The following is a 20,610-nucleotide window of genomic DNA, read 5'->3' as shown; positions in this document are numbered from 1 at the left end:
TAGGATCATGTGGATGAGTCCTACAATAAAATCACTCTATTATGGTATATTCAACCTTTTTTGAATTCGATAGGTTTATCTCACTATATCCCATAAGTTTTAGTGATGCACTTGAAAGTTGTGCTAGTGTGTATCTTTCAAACCATTTTTCCTAGGACCAAATTGTCTACTCTATTAGCTCTAGTTGGTCAGGTAAGCCCCAGTTACAAGCCTTTTCTTATTATTAAGATCCATAGAATGAAAATAAAAATCCCATATCAAAGTTTCCTTGAGGTATATTACACCTATTAGCTCTATTGTGATTCCACTATAAGGAAATTGAGTTAGGGTATAAAAGTTTGGAGTTTGTTAGCCCAGTTACAGTCTATTAAGCCTATTAGCCTATGGGGTATTTTCTTTGGAAAAGAAGCTTAATTAGGTGTATTACACATGAAAAATATATCATATGGGAATAATGCATGCATACAATGCATGGAAAAGACATAATATGGAAATGAACATACATACATACATGCATACAATGCATGAAAAGTATAAAATATATAGAAATGAAAATTTCCTATAAAAAAATGTACATGCATGCATACATACATACATACATACATACATACATACATATATATATATATATATATATATATGAAATTTCTTTTTTAGAAAAGGTGGCACACACCACCTCCAAATATTTGTAAAGTCTACATATCTAGATACAATATGGCATACACCATCTCAAAATGTTCTATATCACATCTCAAAATAAGAAAAAACTATAAATATTTCTAGGACATCATATTTTATTGGATCATCAAAATTGAGCTTCTTCAAAGTACTATTTGGCTCTAATAGATCTTTTATAAACATAAAAGTGAAACCCCAAGTTAGATTACTGAATTTATATGGTTTCTATGAGTCAAAAATATTTTTTCAAATTAACACTCAACAATAATAAATAAAAACTAAATTCTTGTGTACTTCACATCTTTCTCTCCTCATGTGGTCAGGAGTCTTAAGATATGTCCTTGGTAGCAAAGGGACAACACTACCAATGTTGCATTTGACTTGTATATGTTTGTAGTGTTAAGATTGATATATGATTTATATTATGTAGTACATAATAGGCTTGATATTGCTCTTGTAGTTGGTATCATGGTAAGATTTTTAGCTAATCCTAAAGAAAATTATATGATGGCAATTAAAAAGAATCATGAGTTATCTAAAGGATACTAAAGATTATGGATTATGGTACAAGAAAGGAGGCAACTTAGATTTGAAAGCCTTCACTGATGTAGATTGGGCAAGAAGTGTTGATGATAGCAAGAGCACCAATGGTGGAGCATTCTTTCTCGGTAAGAGACTAGTGTCTTGGACAAGTAAGAACCAAAATTGCATCTGTCAATCTACATTAGAGGTAGAGTATGTTGTAGCAGTAGTCAATTATTTCAATATTGTTTGGTTCAAAAAAGTATTGGTAGGTATGAAGGTAGCAATCAAGGATCTAGTGGTTATCTTCTATGATAATAGCAGTGCAATCAATATATCAAAGAATCTTGTGATGTATACCAAGACCAAACATATTGCAATAAAATATCATTTTATGAGAGAATTAGTGCAAGATAAAGAGGCAAGATTGGAATATGTGAACTAAAGAACAAGTTGTAGACATATTCACCAAGCCATTACCTAAGGATGCATTTTTGCATCTAAGAGGTGAGCTAGGGTTATTCCCCTATCTAAAGCTCACTAAATAACATTTAGTGATGCATCAACTAAGTATTCTTGAAGATCAATCAAATTGATACAATAATGAAAGGGAAGATTGTATATGAATTAGTACATCATGTACATTGAAATTCATTGAATATTGTATTTGGCATAAGATGTCAATGAAGGAGAAGTTTGTTGTCATATCACAAAAAAATTGTAAAGAAAGAATTTTCTATATTAGAGAATTTTTTTTGAATGTTTGAAGATATCAAAGAGGAAGAGTTTGATGAATAAAAAACTTGGAGAGTTTGCTAATAGAGGGAGAAAATGGAATCAAAGGGAGAGATTGAAGGTAGAGGGAGTTCACACTAATAAAGTGAGTTCTCATGAGTGAGAATCAGAATGAAACTAAGGATATTATCCTTACTTTTATTTTTTTGTAAAATTTCATTATATTATGACATGTTGTGCTACCATAAATGCCAAAGAGGGAGATTTTTGAAAACAATTGATCAATTGTGTATTGTCTTTGATGTTACAAAAAAATCCATATATTTACCAGTTAGTGTATGCCAAGCTCACTCAAGCAATGAAGATAGTTTCTTTTGCCTTCTAAGCATTCCATTATTTACCAAGTCCAGAAGACAGTTTCTACTGAGTTCACTTGGGCACCAAAGACAAGTTCATAGAAATTCAGTGTTAACCAAGCTCACTTGGTTAAAAAAGGAAAGTTTGATGTAGAGCCTCACCTTGGAAAACTTAGGAGGAAATTAATCACTCGAATAAGTGGCATTCAAGGAGAACATACACCTTCAAAAACATTTGATAATTTACTTTAGATTGTGGATTGACTAATTATCTTAATACCTATTCATGCATTGACCTATGATATGAGCTTCATTGACCTCTTGTAGTAACTTATGGTTCCCTGTAGCAATTTAATATAACTCAACCACCCCCCTATTTGATTTGGAATATATAAATGACTTGAACAGATTTGAATACATAAACTGGACATCTACTTGACTAAAAATTAAACACCAATCAATAATAACTTATATTCAAAATCCATACTGTATGTTTGCATGTGAAATACTAAACTCAAATCCAAACCAATTATTAATTATAACATTCCAAAAGAAAATCAAAACTATCATTTTATGGCATGAACATGTTTCTTCATATTATCACATATCAGCTATGTTTAAAGCATGTTGGTGAATACATGAATATATTCACCTGATCTTAGAGATTGGTTTCTACATGGTTATGATCAAGAATGAAAGAACAAGAAAATAGAATGAAAACAAAAGGAATATAATACATAATTCCTCCATGATCTTAGAAACTAGATCATGGAGAGTTTAAAAAGATTTCCATCGATTTCTATGACCCTCAAAATGATAGATATTTACATGTAAATAAATTACAAATCTTGTTTCTTGAGATTGCTTCCAAACAACAAATTTACTTTAGACTCAAAACTAATCAATATACCACTATTCTAAAACAAAACCATCAATATGTTCTAAGAGTTTAGAATATCAATCTACGAAAGAAAATAAAGAAAATTGCACATCCAAAACTATAGGCTCACAAAAATTAGAAAAAATCTCCAAGCTTTCTATTCCCCTCTGTATTTGATTCTTTATCAATTAAAAATTTTCCTTTTCAATACCTTTTCTATCTATGATGTAGGAAGATTAAATCTCACCCAAAAGTCAAGAATCTTTTTTTTTTTTTTCAAATCATGAGGAATTAGAAAACTATTTCCAACTTTCTATAGTTGTCAATTATTTAGTTGGCTTAATTATTTAAAACACACACAAAGCTCATAAACAAAACTGACTCAACTGAAAAGAAAACACTCTTTGTCCTAAGTGGCTATACTTGGAGAGTTCATCGAGTTACTACTCTATTTATGCCACCACAACATAGGAATTTATTAAAAACATTTAAAACACCACATTAGCTTTCTGCATGACTTCCTATAGAATTTTTAACCATGTTAGTTTCTATGGCATCTATCTAATTTCCACTATAGCATACTCCCCTTTAGAATGAATCTCAAGTCCACTTGAGATGAGATGTTGTAATGATGAACCATTCTTTTTGATTTATTTCTCATCTATCCAAATAGCTTTTGTTGTTGGTCTCTTCTTCCATTTGACTAAATATTAGGTATATTTTCTCGTTCAACTCTCCTTTATCTTTGTATCTAGTATCTTCTCCAATTGAGGTGGTGCTAGTTTATAGACTTGATACAAATCTATTGTTACTAAATCTTCACATGCTAGTTGGTTTTTTGAACCTTTGTATGGTGTGAGATCACAAACATTAAATATGGGTGAAACACCAATGTCTATAGGTAACTGAATCTTGTATGCATTGTGTCCATACTTTTCCAAAATTTGACAAGGACCAACCTTCTTAGGTAATAAATTTCTATGTTTCATTTGAGGTAATATTTCTTTCTTTAGATATGCCCACACTAAATCACCAACCTTGAATGGTACTTCTTTTCTGATCAACAAATTCTTTAGATTTCTGATTTGAATTCTGTAGCTACAACTTGACTTGATCTTGAACCTCTTTAATAGCTTTAGTAAATTCTTCACCATGTGAACTACTTGGAAAAGTATTTGGAAGTTCTCTCAGCTTAATAATTTCTCATGGGTGTGTACCATACACAATTTGAAATTGGATATTTTCTTGTACTTCTATTCATTGTATCATTTTATGAGAATTTAGCTTGAGCAAGTAGAGAGTCCCATTTTTCTCCATGTTGTTTTGTAAGACATCTTAAAAAAATTTCCAAAGATGTGTTGATAACATTCATTTGCCCATCAGTTTGTGGGTGATATGCAGATGAAAAAGATAATTTTGTGCAAGGTTTCTTCCAAAGGGTCCTCCAAAAATGACCTACAAATATACCATCTCTATGTGAAATAATATTCAGTGATAATCCATGAATTCAAACTATCTCGTTGAAGAATAAATTTTCTATGTATGATGCATCTTTAGTGGATTTAAATGGTAAGAAATGTGCCATTTTATTAAACCTATCCACAACAACAAAAACACTATCATATCCTTTTGGAGTTCTTGGTGATCCTATAATGAAATCTATATAAATACTTTCCCACCTTCTTGAAGGAATAGGTAGAGGCTGATATAATACTGAATTAGTACTTTTACCTTTGCTTTTCTAACAAATGGTGCACTCTTCCACAAATGTTCTCACATCTTTTTGTAACTCTAGCCAAAATTAATTTGTATGAACTAGTTGTAAAATCTTATCTAGTCCAAAATTAGCGAATAATGCTCCACTATGTTTCTCTTGTATGATGTTATCTCTTATTGAACATTTTGGTATGCAATGTTGTCTTCCTTTGAATACTAACCCTTCTTGAATCAGAAAATCAGTATACTCACAATTGTATCTAACATCTAGATTAGTACATGATTGATAAATCTCTTTAAAATCAGCATCATTAACATAAAAGTCTTTCAAATTTCAAATTCTTGTAGTTTCCAACTAAATTTGTGACACAGTCAAAGTTCTTCTATTTAATGCATCAACAACCTTATTTGCAACTCCCTTTTTGTGTTCAATAGAAAAAGTGAATGCTTGCAATATCTCTACCCATTTCATATGTTGTTGATTCAATTTCTCTTGATTGTTTATGAAACTAAGGGCCTGGTTATCTATGTGTACAATGAAATCTTTGGGCAGCAAATAGTGTCTCCATTTCTTAGGGGATTGGACAAGGGCATACATTTCCAAATCATATGAAGAATATTTTTGTTTAGCTTCATTGAGTTTCTTACTAACGAAGGCTATAGGTCTGCCATATTTACTAAGCACACCTCCTATTGCTATGTTTTTGGCATCACATTCTATTTGAAAGACTTTACTAAAATCAAGAAATGCAAGGACTAGTTGTTGGGCCACTTTCCTCTTAAGAATTTTAAAGGCTTCACTTTCTTTTGTTGTCCAAACAAATTTACATTTTTGCCCTCCTTTTATGGTGTTCAAAATAGGTGCACAAATCAAACTAAAAATTCTAATATACTTTCTATAGAAAGTGGCTAAACCATGAAAACTTCTAACTTCTGCAATAGTTCTAGGAATTGAACATGAAAGAATTGCACTTACCTTATCTTGATCCATCTTGAGTGTTCCATTTGTGATTACAAATCCAAGGTAGGTCAACTCCTCTTGCATAAAATTGCATTTCTCCAAATTAATCATCAAATTTTCTTCTTGTAGCCTCCTCAACACCAAATATATATGTTTCAAATGCTCCTCTTTTGTATCAATGAAAACTAAAATTTCATCTAGATATACTATCACAAACTTTCTTGTAAAATATTTGAGAACTTCATTCATAAGTATCAAAAATGTACCGTAATTGTTAGACAATCCATATGGAATTACCTTCCATTCATATAATCCCTTATTTGTCTTGAATGTTGTTTTCCATTCATCTCCTAGTCTATTTCTTATTTGATGATATCCACTTTTTAACTCAATTTTTAAAAAATATCTTGCCTTACCCAAATAATCAAGTAAATCTTATATTCTAGGCATTAGAAATCTATACCTTATAGTGATCATGCTCAATTCTCTTGAATCTATGCATAGTCTCCATCTTCCTTCCTTCTTTGGTGCTAGGACTATAGGTACTGCACGTGGGCTTAGACTTTTTCCAATCAAACCAATTTCAAGTAACTCTTCAATTTTCCTTCCCATTTCTTCATTTTATTATGGTGTTAGCTTAAATGCAGCCTTGGTGGGTAATGTTGAACCTAGTATTAGATCAATACAATGACTAATTTCTCTCATAGGTGGGAGACTTCTTAGTATTCCATCAACTATGATTTCCTTGTACTTGTCCAAAATTGGTTTAACTTCTTTTGCTACCTTTTGTTTCTTCTTTTCTATCACTTCCACCTTTAAGTTTGAATGTTCCATTTCTAATTTTTCTTCCTCAATGTGACTATTAGCATCATTATCCTTGAGTATTGGAATTAATGTAAGGAGTCGACACTTTTTTCCTATAACTTCTTTCAAAAATTCATTCTTACCCATTACCATGATCCTAGCTTCCATAGCTTTTATTTCTTCTTGACTTGATTCAGTTATAGGTATCAATTCAATGACCTTTCCATTCTTTGTAATGGTGTATGCATTCTTTACTCCATCATGTTGTGCCTTGAGATCGTATTTCTATGGTCTACCAAAAAGTAAATGGCATGCATCCATATTAACAATGTCAAATGATAATCTATCTTTGTATGCTCCAATATGAAATTCAACCCAAGTTTTCTCTTCCACTATAGTCTATTGTCCTTTATTCAGTCAAGACACTTTGTAAGGATATGTATGTGGTGTTCTTGGTAACTTTAACTTCTCCACCATTTCAAGAGCTACAAAATTCTTTTTAGAACTAGAGTTTTCCAATATCTTGCAAACCTTTCCTCTAGACTTAAAAGTAGTTCTAAAAATAGACTTCCTCTATGGTGGTTATACTTTTATAGGATCTTTAATAGTATTCTTCTCATCATAAGTGCATCTCCCCTTTCTAGATAATCATAAATTTCTGAATCATCTTGTAAATTAACTTATTGTGTAAGGTGTATTCTCCTTTCTCCATGAGTACTAGAGCTTACCTTTATTGGACATTTGTATGCCATGTGACCTTCTTGGTTATAATTGTAACATCTTATTGTTACTTTCATTCTTCCTAGTTATTTTCCTCTAAAATTTGGTCTTCTACCTCAAAAAATTCCTTTGAAATTATCAAACTTGTTTACTTCATTATATGTCTGTATTTCTAGCTAAAAATTTGGGCTTCTTCCTCTAAATGAGCCTCTTCCTTTGAATGATTGTCTTCCTCTACTTTTGTTATTATTCTCTTGTCTCCTCTTGATGTTCTCATCCATGTTCAAAGCTAGTTAGTAACACTTGGCTACTGTGCTAGGACTCAACAACTATAACTCCTCTTGAATATTCATTCCTAAAACATTTGGGTATCTTGCCACCTTGATACTCTCAGGTCCTGCAAATTTTGATCTTAGACTCAACTTCCAAAATTCCTCTATATAAGTGCAGATATCCATATCTCTTTATCTAAGATTCTACCTTTTCTAATGTAATTTTACTTCATAATCTTCAAGGAGATATGTCTCTCTTATCATAGATACCATTTTCTTTCATGAAAATATTTTCCTTTTCTCTTCCCTTACTCTTTCTTCTTGTATAAAAGTCCACCATGTAAGTGTTTCTCCCTTCATTCTAGACCTAGCCAACTTGACTTGCTATGATCTTCTCACATTAAAAGTGATTCTCTAAAGCTTTAATCCATTCCAATACTCATTCAACATCCATCTTTCCCATAAACATAGGTAACTTAGTGGGTTCAATGCTTTAAAAAATGGTTAATAACACTTCTTCTTCCTCTTCTTCTTCTACTTTCATTTCTTTCTTCTCAACCATATTCTTCTTGTGTTCCAACTTATTGGTTAATTTTTCCAATATCCTCTTCACTTCTCTATTCTCTTTCTAAATAAGTTCATCTTACTCCTCAACCTTCGTAGCATTTGTCACCATCTTTCTTGACCCTATTGAAGAATCTTGATCAAGAATGTAAAACATGTAACTTCACGCAATCTGTGAACTCTTTATCTCATACCAAAAATGATGCAGAGCCTCACCTTGGAAAACTCGGGAGGAAATTAATCACTCAACTAAGTTGCATCAAGGGGCATATACACCTTCAAGATTGTTTGATAATTTATTTCAAATTATGGACTAACTAATTATCTTAATACCTATTCATGCATTGACCTATGATAGGAACTTTGTTGACCTTTTGCAACAACTTATGGTTCCCTATAGTAATTTAGTATAACTTGACCACACCTCTATTTGATTTGGAATACATAAATGACTTGAACAATTTTGAAAACATAAACTAAACATCTACCCAACTACAAATTAACCGCCAATCAATAATAACTTATGTTGAAAATCCACACTGTATGTTCGTATATGAAATACTAAACTCGAATCCAAACTAGTTATTGATTATTAAATTCCAAAAATGAATCAAAACTATCATTTTATGGCTTGAACCCATTTCTTCTTACTATCACATATCAGTTATGTGATTAAATCATATTGATGAATACATGAATATATTCACCCGATCTTAGAGATTGGTTTTCATGTGGTTATGATTTGGAATGAAAGAACAAGAAAACATAATGAAAACAAAAGAAATATAATACATAACTCCTCCATGATCTCAGAAAGTAGATCATGGAGAGTTTAAAAGACTTCCATCATTTTTAAAACCCTCAAAATAGTAGATATTTACATGCAAATAAATTAGAAAATCATGTTTCTTGAGATTGCTTCCAAATAACAAATTTACTTTAGACTCAAAATTTATCAATAAACTACTATTCTAAAACAAAACTATCGATATGTTCTAAGAGTTTAGAATGTTAATTTTGGAAAGAAAAAAAAGAAAATCACACATACAAAACTATAAACTCACAAAAATTAGAAAAAAACTCCAAAATTTATATTCCCCTCTGTATCTGATTCTCTATCGATTACGAATCTACCTTTTCAATACTTTCCTATCTATGATGTAAGAAGATGAAACATCACCCAAAAATCAATAACCAATATTTTTTCAAATTATGAGGAATTAGAAAACTATTGCCAACTTCCTATAGTTGTCAATTTTTTAGTTGGTTTAATTATTTAAAACACACACAAAGCTCATAAAGAAAATTGACTCAACTGAAAAGCAAACACTCTTTGCCCTAAGTGGCTATACTTGAAGAGTTAATCAAATTACTGCTCCATTTATGCCACCACAACATAGGTCTTTATCAAAAAAATTAAAATTGAAAACATTTAAAACATGACATTAACTTTCTACTTAACTTTCTGTAGCATTTTTAACCATGTTAGTTTCTATAGCATCTATCTAATCTTCTACTATAGCAAAGTTGGCATAGAACCAGTGTTAATCAAGCTCACTCATTTACTAAAGGAAGTTTATGATGTTGTAGTGTTAATCGATTTCACTGGGTTAACACATGAAAATCATTTCAGAGTTAGTGTCTATCAAGTTGGGTTGGCTAACAAGGGATTTTCTTGTTTTGGCATATGGAGTTTAATGGATTTGTTTTTTGGTTCTAGCCGACTAAAGAAATGAAGAATTATTGTTATAATTTATATTCAAGCAGACTTGAAAATGTATATGATATAAGTATAAGGTCAATTTGAGGATTGAACATGAGAGAATGTATGGAAGATAAAAAGATTCTTAGAGGAAGCAAATTGGAAGGATAAGCCGAATATCCTTGTTTGGCAGCAAAGATTAATCTGATCAAGAAGGATCAAGTATTCAAGCTAGAATTGAGATCTAAAATCAGCAATACAATTGCATCAACAATCAGGTCATTTTATAGTTACTCTATAACCATTGTGGTAGTGAATCAAATCTCTTAATAGAGTTATCCTAACAACTATTTTCCAAATCCTCTAACAAGGTGGCATTTCTAGATTGAAGTGTCTAAAGACCTCTAACAAGGCCACTCCTAAAAGGGTGATTAAATCCTCTAATAGGGTCATACGTAATAGTGTATTTTGTAAGCTTTAATAGGGTTGGTTTCTAACAAGGATCACTTTAGAAGAGAGAAAATTAATAACTAGTTGCAATTTTTATTTTTATTTTCAAATTAGGTTTCCATGTTAAATCTTGGTGTCACTTATGTTCATGATATTTCTTTTATGTGTATGCAAATGATTTAATTAAGGTTAATCACACTGAACATCTTATTATCTACATGTTTAGTATTTTCTAAGTAATAGTTGATATTATAGTTCTTACCAAATTATAGCATACTGATAGTGTTAACTGAGTGCCTGTGTGTTAACCAAGTGACAATAGTTTCTATAGAGTTTATGTTTTATACTGACATCTAAAGGATCTAAGATTTTTTTTTTTGGTAATTGATTCACCCCTCCCCTTTCATTTACTCCTCTTATATTTCCAGCAAATGGAACTTGCTTTAAGTGTAGACAAGAAGGACATAGAGCCTTTGAATCTACCAATTCTAACAAAAAGATTGGAGGTGACAACATAAACACTATGGCTTGTGAAGAACTTGTTTAATCACCTAATTAATGTGAGCATGGTGAGAACCTAGCATTGAGAAGAATCAAGTGGAATGAGGATACTAATGAAGAACCTATTTTGAGAAAGAGTTTGTTTAAGAATAAATGTAAGGTCATTGGGAAATGTTGTATAATAATCATTAATAGTGGAAGTTCAAAAAAATTGGCATCAAAAGAGTTGGTTAACAAATTGTAGTTACAAAGATTGAGACATCCTAAACCTAATCATGTTGCTTTTATCTAGGAGTACAAATTATTAGTAAGTCGACAATGCCTTATTAAATTTAATTAGAAATTATTATGATAAAAAAATTTCTAATAATATTCCTATTGATTATTGTCTAATTATTTTTGGTAGACCTTGGTAGTATGATAATAAGCTTTACATAATGGTAGATTGAATCAATATACTATTTGGGTTGTTGAGAAGAAGCAAGTATTGTTTCCTTTGGTAGAGACACTTGATTAGAATCATTGTACCATAGTAAGAGTATGTTTGGTTGAATGAAATAGGTTTGTTAAGGATGTGAATGAGCATAATGTTTGGTTTGGCTTAATTCCTAGGAAGACAAAGAAACAAGATAAACTTGATCATGCACCTAAGATTGAATCATTATTGGTCAAATTTCAAGATTTTATTTTTGAGAATGTACTTGATGGTTTTCCTCCTATTAGAAGTATTAGTCATTTTATGGATTTGATCCCTAGAGCTAATTTTCCTAATAAACCACTACATAAGGTAACACCTACTAAAAATTGGGAGTTGAATAGATAAGTGCAAGAATTGCTTGATAAGAATTTTATTAACTAATTTTTGAGTCCTTGTGATGTAACTCCTTCATTAGGACCCAGAAAGAATGGAGAATGGAGAATATGCACTTATACTAGAGCCATTAACAAGATAATAGAAAAGTATAAATTTCCCTTGCCTAAGATGACTTACATAATGGATTGTTTGAGTGGAGAAAAATATTCCACCAAGATTGATTTGAAAAGTGGATATCCTCATATTATAATCATAGAAATGGATGAATGGAAAATTGGTTTCAATACTAATGAAGGTTTTTATAAGTGATTGGTTATGCCTTTTGGTTTAACTAATGCACCTAGTAGTTTCATGAGGTTGATGAATGAGGTTTTGAAGAAATTTTTGGATAATTTTTCTATTTTATATGTTGAAGACACTTTAATATTTAGTTAGACTAAGGAAGAATACCTTGAACATGTTATAGAGGTGTTACAAAGATTGAAGTAAGAAAAATTGTTGATTAATTTGAAGAAATATTCATTCATGAAGGAAGAGATCGTGTACCTTGGCTTTGGAATTTATTTTGATGGTTTGAAGTGGATCCTAAAAAATTTAAAGTTATCCTTGATTGACCTATGCCTAAGAATGTTGGAGAACTTAGATCATTTCATGGATTAGCACATTTCTATAGGAAGTTCATCAAAAAAATTAGTTCATTATGTAATGCAATGATAGAAATTATGAGAGTAGATAAAAGAGATTTGATATGGACACATGGAGCACATAATATTTTTGAAAGATTGAAAAAATGCAGCAAATGTACCTACACTTTATTTTCTTGATTTCACTAAGGTTTTCCAAGTGGATTGTGATGGTAGTGGAAGTATCATTAGAGTTGTTTTGAGTTAAGAAGGAAGACCTATAGATTTCTATAGTGAGAAGTTGAATGATGCTAAGAAGAGGTATTTAATTTATGATAAGGAATTCAATGCTATTGTTTAAGTTTTGAATAAATAGAGACATTATTTGATGACCAAATATTTTGTGTTTTTTATTGACCATAAAGATTTGTAGTATTTGGGAAGTTAAAATAAGCTGAGTAACAGACACATGAAGTGGGTGGAGTATTTGTAGAACTTTTCCTTTATGTTGAACCATAAGAGAAGACAATCTAACAAATTTTTTTATGCTTTGAGAAGAAGAAGAAAATTATTGATAGAAATGAGAGTTGAGGTACTTGGTTTTGATGATTTAAAACATATGTATGAAATTGATCTCAATTTTGCATAACCTTAGAAGGCTTCTAAGAATCAAATGATGAGTAAAAAAGATAAGTGTACTAATTATTCCATTAAGGAAGATATGTTGTTTCAAGGAATTCAATTGTGCATAACTAGAGGATATATGAGGGATAACATCATGAAGGAAAAGTATAATGATGGATTGTTGGACATTGGGAATTGACAAATAGTGAAGATGATCTCTAATAGATATTATGGGCCTCAAATATATATAGATATACAAAAGATTGTTAAGAGTTGTAGAATTTTTCAAACAAAAAATGAACTAGTTAGAATTTAGGTTTGTATTCACCATTTCATGTACTAAATAAACCTTGGGAAGATAGCAGTATGGACTTTGTGCCTGGCTTACCTAGAACTTAGAGAGGCAATGATTCTGTTATAGTAGTGGTTGACTGATTTTCAAAAAATGGCCCATTTATTACCTTGTAAGAAGACATATAATGGGGTACATGTGGCTCAATTATTCTATAAAAAAGTGGGGAGGTTTCATGGGTCTCCTAAGACTATTATTTCAGATAGAAATACTAACTTTACTAGTTATTTCTAGAGAACACTTTGGAAGAAATTGGATACTGAGGTTAAGTTTAGTTCTACACTTCATTTGCGTATAGATGGACAAACTAAAATTTTGAATAAGAGTTTACATAATATTCTCTAATTTTTGGTTGGAGATAAACCTTCTAATTGGGATTTGATTTTAAATTAAGCATAGTTTGCATACAATAATTCTATGAATAGAAGTACCAAGAAAATACCTTTTGAGATAGTACATGGAGTGAATTCTAAAGTAAATACTAAGTTGAGGGATTTCAGTACTGAGATGAAGAGAAGTGTTTTGATTAAGTAAAAATAGGTTTTAAAGGACCCAAAACCTTTTACAAAGTAGCTAACAACAAGAGAAAAGAAGCCCAAAAGTATTGTGCATTAGCACCAAAAAATATAACTAATTAAGACCATAGGTCTTATTACAAACAATAGGAAAAGAAAACAAAAAGAAAGCAAAAAGTTATCAAAAAGATAGCTACAAGGTCTACAATACAACTATTTGATCTACAAGGATATTCATGTTAACCACAAAAGTCTTCAAATCATCTATTTCTTTCACTTCCATGATCTCAGTCTTCTTAGAATTAGATTATGTTTTTTATTAGATAAATAGGTTTTATAGGGACCCTAAAACCCAAGAGTTAAAACATTAACAAGGCTTAAAATAAGTGTGAAAAGCCTAGCCAAAAGAGTTTAAGTTCAAAGGCTGAAAATAAGCACAAGGCCAAGCCAAAAAACAAAGAACATAGAAAAGACTAGGAATAGAAACAACATGAACTAGCAAAGGCAAAAGCCCTGACAAAAAGCCAAAAAAAGGTGCAGATAGAAACAAAAGAACAAACAGTGGATTAGTCCTCATTCTTACTCTCTAGCTCTTGTATGACCTAAGTAGCCTCATAGGCCATCTAGTTCTCCTCAGCCTCCTACTGGTGTGCCCTTTGATCCTCCTAGTCTTGACCATTTTTGATGTTGTCCTTTGCAGGATCAACCACCAGTCTATCTTTTTCCCTATCTTTTCCTTCCTCATCTTCGTTCATAACTCTATCTTTGATCCAGCCATTTAAAGATATGATATTGTTGTTAATGGAGCTTAGCAATGAAATCATCTGGTTTGAGAGATTGTGGTTGTAGTTCTTGAGGTTGTTAATCCTTCTCTCTACTAGACTGAGCCTCTCATCATGGTCGTTTCTATTATTAGAACCCGTTCCATTCTTGTATTCCTCCATATGACCCACCTGCTCTTTGACCTCCTCCAGCTCATGGAAAAGCCACTTGATTGATCTATAGTTATCAATTATACTATTGTGGGCATTGTTTAAGAGGTTCATCCCAATTTTCTTGGCTTTATCTGAAATAGCCACAATCGCCAGGTCTATGAGTTCTTCAAGTTGCAGCCCTTCTTGGTTTTCCACGAGGACCTATAGATTCATGGCCTCTCTAAAAATGCCCATTTTTGAGGTCCTAACATTAAAGTTTTTCCAATCTTGCCTCTTGTCTTTGACCTACACCTCCCCTCCCTCGATCTCAGAATCCATTTTTTGCTCCTCAATTTGGGCTTGAAGATGGATAGGAAAAAGAGGTAGCAAAGACATATCTAGTTCTTGATGCATTCTCTCATCTTCCAGACCCTCCCTCTTGCATTTCTTCCCTCCCCGGTCTTCCTTATTTTCCTCCTACATCTCCTTTTCCTCCTCTTTCATCTCCACATCCTCCTCATCATCATTGTCAACCTTCTCATCCTTCATAGGTTGCTTCTGCCCATGATCCCTAGGGATTTTTCTACTAGGGGTTATGGAAGAAGGCAAATTCTTGACCTAATGGGTGGCTTTTTTACCAACGGATGAAATCTTGCCATCCTCAGAGATTAAGCTTTGAATATCATCCAAGTTAGAAGAGAAGCTAGAACTTCTAGAGGTCATATTCTCAGTCTGAGGGGGGGCATTTCTTATTGTCCAAGCCTTAAAGTGCTCATAAATAAGTAGCAAGAGCCCCTCATGCAGAGCGGGGTTATCAGTGGGATTCTTTTTGAAACTATCCACTACCTTGCTCATGGAAGTTAACAAGTAAAAAGGAAAAGAAATTTTACAGCTGTGCCAAAAATGATTCAAAAGAACAAAGTGGTGGGTACAAGCCTGATCAAACCTAGGGTCAAGAGTGATGTACTCAATTATAGCTCTCAGAACATACCTCCATAGTTTCTTCATGGTATCAGGAACATAGTACATGTCAATCTTCTTCAGGGCTTTTAGTTCCTTCGCATCCTTCACAAAATCCCACACAACATTAGCCGAGAGCTTCTTGTCCCTAAAGAACTTAAAACCCTCAATCGAGATTTCAGAAATGGTCAATATCACCTCCTCAGTTATCATGAAAGAAACCCTATTCACCTTTACTCTACCATCATTCCATGATCCAACCATACTGTTGGTCACCTCTTGATCAAATCCATGTAGTTTCATAATGTATTTGGTTATCTTTCCCTGATCCAACTTCTCCCAAACTTTTTCCCTACTTCTCCATTTCTCTATTTCACCCATTGGCTCCTTTCTAAACCTTTCGCCTACCATATCTGCACTCTGCACACAATCAATTCTCATATGCACCTCACACTATAACTAATAGGAACCTCTGTGTATGTGCAAAATGCAAAAAGAATTAACCTTTCTGTTGCTCCTGTTGCAAATGCAAAAAATGACCCACAAAGCATGTCAAAAAGTCTATAATAAATTACAACAATTATGATTTCCCATGCTACCTTTTTGGGAAGTACCCTTTCCCCTTAATCCATTCATAATCATAATTACACATTGATCTTCTCCATACTTCCTTAGATCTTTTCTAGTTTGATCATGCTTTTGACATCTGTCAAAAAACTATTTCCAAGATGCCATGTCACTTTTTGGTTTGCGCCAACCCCTATATTAGCAAACTTGTCAGCTACCAGGTTAGCTTCATAGAATATATGAGTGACGTGGACTCTATTAAATTTGGTAAGAGTTTGACGTGTCTCATCAATAAGATTTGCAATCAACCATGATGGCTAAGAGTTTCCTTTAATACATTTTATAATTTTGTTTGAATCCCCTTCAAGCCAAAGGTTAGTAACTCTGATTTCAAAAGCCAGTTTGACAACGTTACATGTAGCATTTGCTTCCACAAGGTTGTTGGTCTCAAATCCTAGTGGGAGGGGAAAAGCCACAATACCATCACCATTTTCATTCCTTATTATGCCTCCACTTCTCGACAAGCCAAGATTTCCCTTGGAAGCTCCATCAAAGTTGGCTTTATGCCATCCTTTCTGGGGGAGAAGCCATTTGGCTTCCTATCTTTTCATCTTTCTATCTTTTGCCTTCTCCTTTTTTCTGCCACCTAATTCTATATCTTCCCCTTTCCTCACTAAATAGTTATCCTTAATGTTAGAAAATATCTTCTTCCCTATCACTATAGTCGGCTCCTCTTTATCTCTGAAGATTATGTTGTTTCTCTCCTTCCAAATGCTCCAATAGAAATGAGGCAAGATCTAGGAACTTAATTCTTGAAGATTAGACCTATTGAACATGCATTTCCATTGATAGAAGAGATCCAGAAGGTTAAAAGACACACACCAGTTGAAGTCTAAGTCCTGGGTGAGGAAAACCCAAACCTCCCTAGAGAAGGAGCAATGAATGAACAAATGATTGTCGGTCTCCATCTAATCTTTACATAACACATATCTGTTGGACATAATATGACCTCTTTTAATGAGGTTATCTTTGGTGAGGATTTTTTCCTATAGAGCCAGCCAATAAAACATATTAATCTTTGGAATGAGACCAGGGAGCCAAGCCCTCGACTAAGGAATATCTTTTAATCTCCAAAGGATCGAATACTCAAAGGCAGCAGTATATAGCCCATTGGTGTTATCTCCCCATACCAATTCATCCCTATTGTTATTTAGGGCCATAGATTTTAGCATTATCATAATAGGATTAAGATCTTTAGAGATGATAGAAAGGTCTATCCATCCCTGGTCATTCCTATAGTTACTAACTTTCTACCCAAAATGGTTGATGCGGTCATTCACCCAGACCTCATAGATGGGTTTGTTCATAAGAGGGCCCTTAATAAGCCAGCTATCAGACAAGAACTAGATATCCTCCCCATTTCCCAATTTCTAAGAGACTCTAGAATTTTCTAGGTCCTTGGCTTTTAAAAAACCATTCCAAATAGCAGATCCTCTTGGGATATTCTCATTGAAGAGGGTAAACTATTTAGAGGGCCTCTTTATGTACTTTTTTACCAAAATGTCTCTCCATTCCCATGTGCTACTAAAGATACACCATATTTGCTTAGCCAAAAGAGCCTTGTTGAGGTGAGTTAGCTTCTTGATGCCAAGACCTCCATTTTTCTTTGGGAGGTAGACCTTTTTCCAAGCAACTAGGGGATACCTTTTATTCCTTTCAACCCCTATCCATAAGAAGTCTCTCTAAATTTTTTCCATCCTCTCAGAAAATTTCACAGGGATCACAAAAAGGCTCAAAGCATATACAGGCAAATTCTAAAGGGTGGATTTTACCAGTTGGCATTTTCTAGCTTGGCTTAGAGAGGCCCCTTTCCAACCAACCAACTTCTTATTGAATCTGTCCATAATGCCATTCCAAAAAGAATTAGGAGGATTCATGCCCAAAGGGAGCCCAAGATAGGTAGAGGAAAGCTTCCCCACACTACATCCTGGAATTCTAGAAATTTTCTTCTATCTATCGTCAAGAGTGTTGATAAAGAAAACAAAACTCTTATCCCAGTTGATGAGCTATCCCGACCCTCTGGAGTAGGTATCCAAGATGTCATTCATAGCCTTTTCCTCCTTAATAGAATTTTCCCCTCCCATTATAGTATCATCAAAAAAATTTTGATGCATAAAAGGGGCACTTTTAGAAGAAGGTTTAATACCTTTGATTCTCCCTTCCTTCTTATTCTTCTCAATAAGTCTGCCTATGCATTCTGCCAAGATTATGAAGAGAATAGGCAAAAGAGGATCCCCCTGACGAAGACCATGAGAAGGTTTGAAAAAATTAGAGGGGGATCCATTAACTAAAACAACAAGTGAGGAAGTAGTTACCAGTTAAGATATTAGCTTACAAGTTTTGACATCAAACCCAAAAGCTTTAAGCACCATATCCAGGAAAGAGTAGTCAACCCGATCGTAGGCTTTTGATAGGTCCAGTTTAAGTGACATCCCTTCCCTTTTTCCAACTTCCATAGAGTGAATCACTTCATGCACCATCATTATCGAGTCTAAAATTTGTCTTCCTAAGACAAAACTAGTTTGCTGCTGAGATATTGTTAAAGGGAGGAGCTTGAGTAACCTGGAAGTAAGCACCTTCAAAATGATCTTGTAAAAAGAATTGCATAGGCTAATTGGTCTAAACTTGTCCAAGGAATTGGCTCCAGGAACTTTAGGAATGAGAACTAAAAAGGTAGAGTTAATCTCCTTTAGAATGCTTCTAGCCCAAAAGAATTCCTGAATAGCCTTCACCACATCCTTCATCAAAACTAGGCAAAAAAATTGGAAGAAGAAAGTAGGAAAACCATCAGGGCCAGGAGATTTATCAGTTGGCAAAGAGAAGAGAGTTTCTCTAACTTCCAAATTAGAGGGAATGGCCTGAAGTAGTTTATTATGGTGAGGATGGATGATCTAAGGGATGCAGGAAACAATGTCATCTTGATCCACTTTGGATAGCATAGGATACCAAGACAACAGGGAGGAGAAGAAAGAAATAGCTTCATTTGAGATTTCATCATCCTTGGTTAGCATACCCTGTCCTTTCTTTAAACCTTTAATTCTATTATTAGCTTGATGTTTTAGAGTAGTAAGATTAAAAAACTTTGTATTTTGGCCTCCATCTTTGAGCCAATTGACCCTTGATCTTTGTCTCTAGAACTTCTCCTCTTTAGTGATAATATTGTGTAATTCTGAAAGGATAGACAGCTTAGCCTCCCTATTTAACTCATCATACCCATCCTCTTGAATAGAGGCTTAGATAGAAGTAATTTTTTTAGATAGGTCTTCCTTCTCAAAGAATATGTGGCCAAAATTAGACTTTTTCAAAGCTTTAACCATCCTTTTAACGTTGCTAAGTTTTCTAGCTACCTTGTACATAGTTGTGCCTTTCACGTCAATACTCCACCAGAGCTTTAATTTTTCTAAAAGATTAGGGTGGGAGGTCCACATTTTTTCAAAATTAAAAGGGGGAGGTCTTTTAGGACCTATAGGAACAACTAAAAGGGAAATAGGGGAGTGGTCAGAACCCACTCTGGGCAAAAGAGCTAATTTGCAAGAGGAAGATTCTAGCTAGTCAAGAGCAATAAGAGCTCTATCCAATCTGACCTAAATATAGTCCTAACCAATGCATTTATTTGACCAAGTAAAGACACCTCCCATGAGGTCCATATCTAGGAAAGCTAAACCATTAATGAAGTTTGATAGGTCATGTTTACTTTCCCAATCTGGAGGTAGACCTCCTGTCTTCTCCTCATCCAAAAAAGGAGTGTTAAAGTCTCCCATAATTATTCCTTTCTTTAAATTGATACTCTACACCAGACTTCTAGCTCTAGTCCAATAATTCTTTTTGTCCCTCTTATTGTTGAGAGCATATAAATTCAGCAAGAACAAACAATCATTGGAAGGGATATGAAAAACTTTACACAAAAGAATATTACCTTTATTGCAAGCAGATTCCATTCTAAAATTTTTGGTGTTAAAAAGGGTCACTAGACCCCTAGAGGCACCATCTGAGTCTGAAGCCTCCCCACTCATCAAGTTGCTAAACTTAATCTTCCCCAAAATGTCCTTTTTCATCTTAGTTTCCTAGATCATCAAGATATCTGGTCTCTGATCTCTAATCAGGTTCCTAATAATTTCTTGTTTATGGGCTCCATTAAGGCCCCTAATATTCCATGATATGATCTTCATTTTTAATTCTTGGAACACTCCTAAAGGTTTAGCTAGCACCCATTCACCAAGCTTCTTCTGGTCTCCTCCTCTCTAGCTTCCTTCTCTGATTTTTTGCCTCTTTTGGCCGCTGAGCCCACATCCGGTTTGTAGTTGCTCCTAGTCTCTACTG

The sequence above is a fragment of the Cupressus sempervirens genome, chromosome 4, assembly GCF_028749045.1.
Source record: "Cupressus sempervirens isolate cs-2001-9-10 chromosome 4, ASM2874904v1, whole genome shotgun sequence".
NCBI lineage: Eukaryota > Viridiplantae > Streptophyta > Pinopsida > Cupressales > Cupressaceae > Cupressus > Cupressus sempervirens.
The sequence above is the reverse complement of the archived record's forward strand: the minus strand, read 5'-3'. Positions refer to the sequence as shown.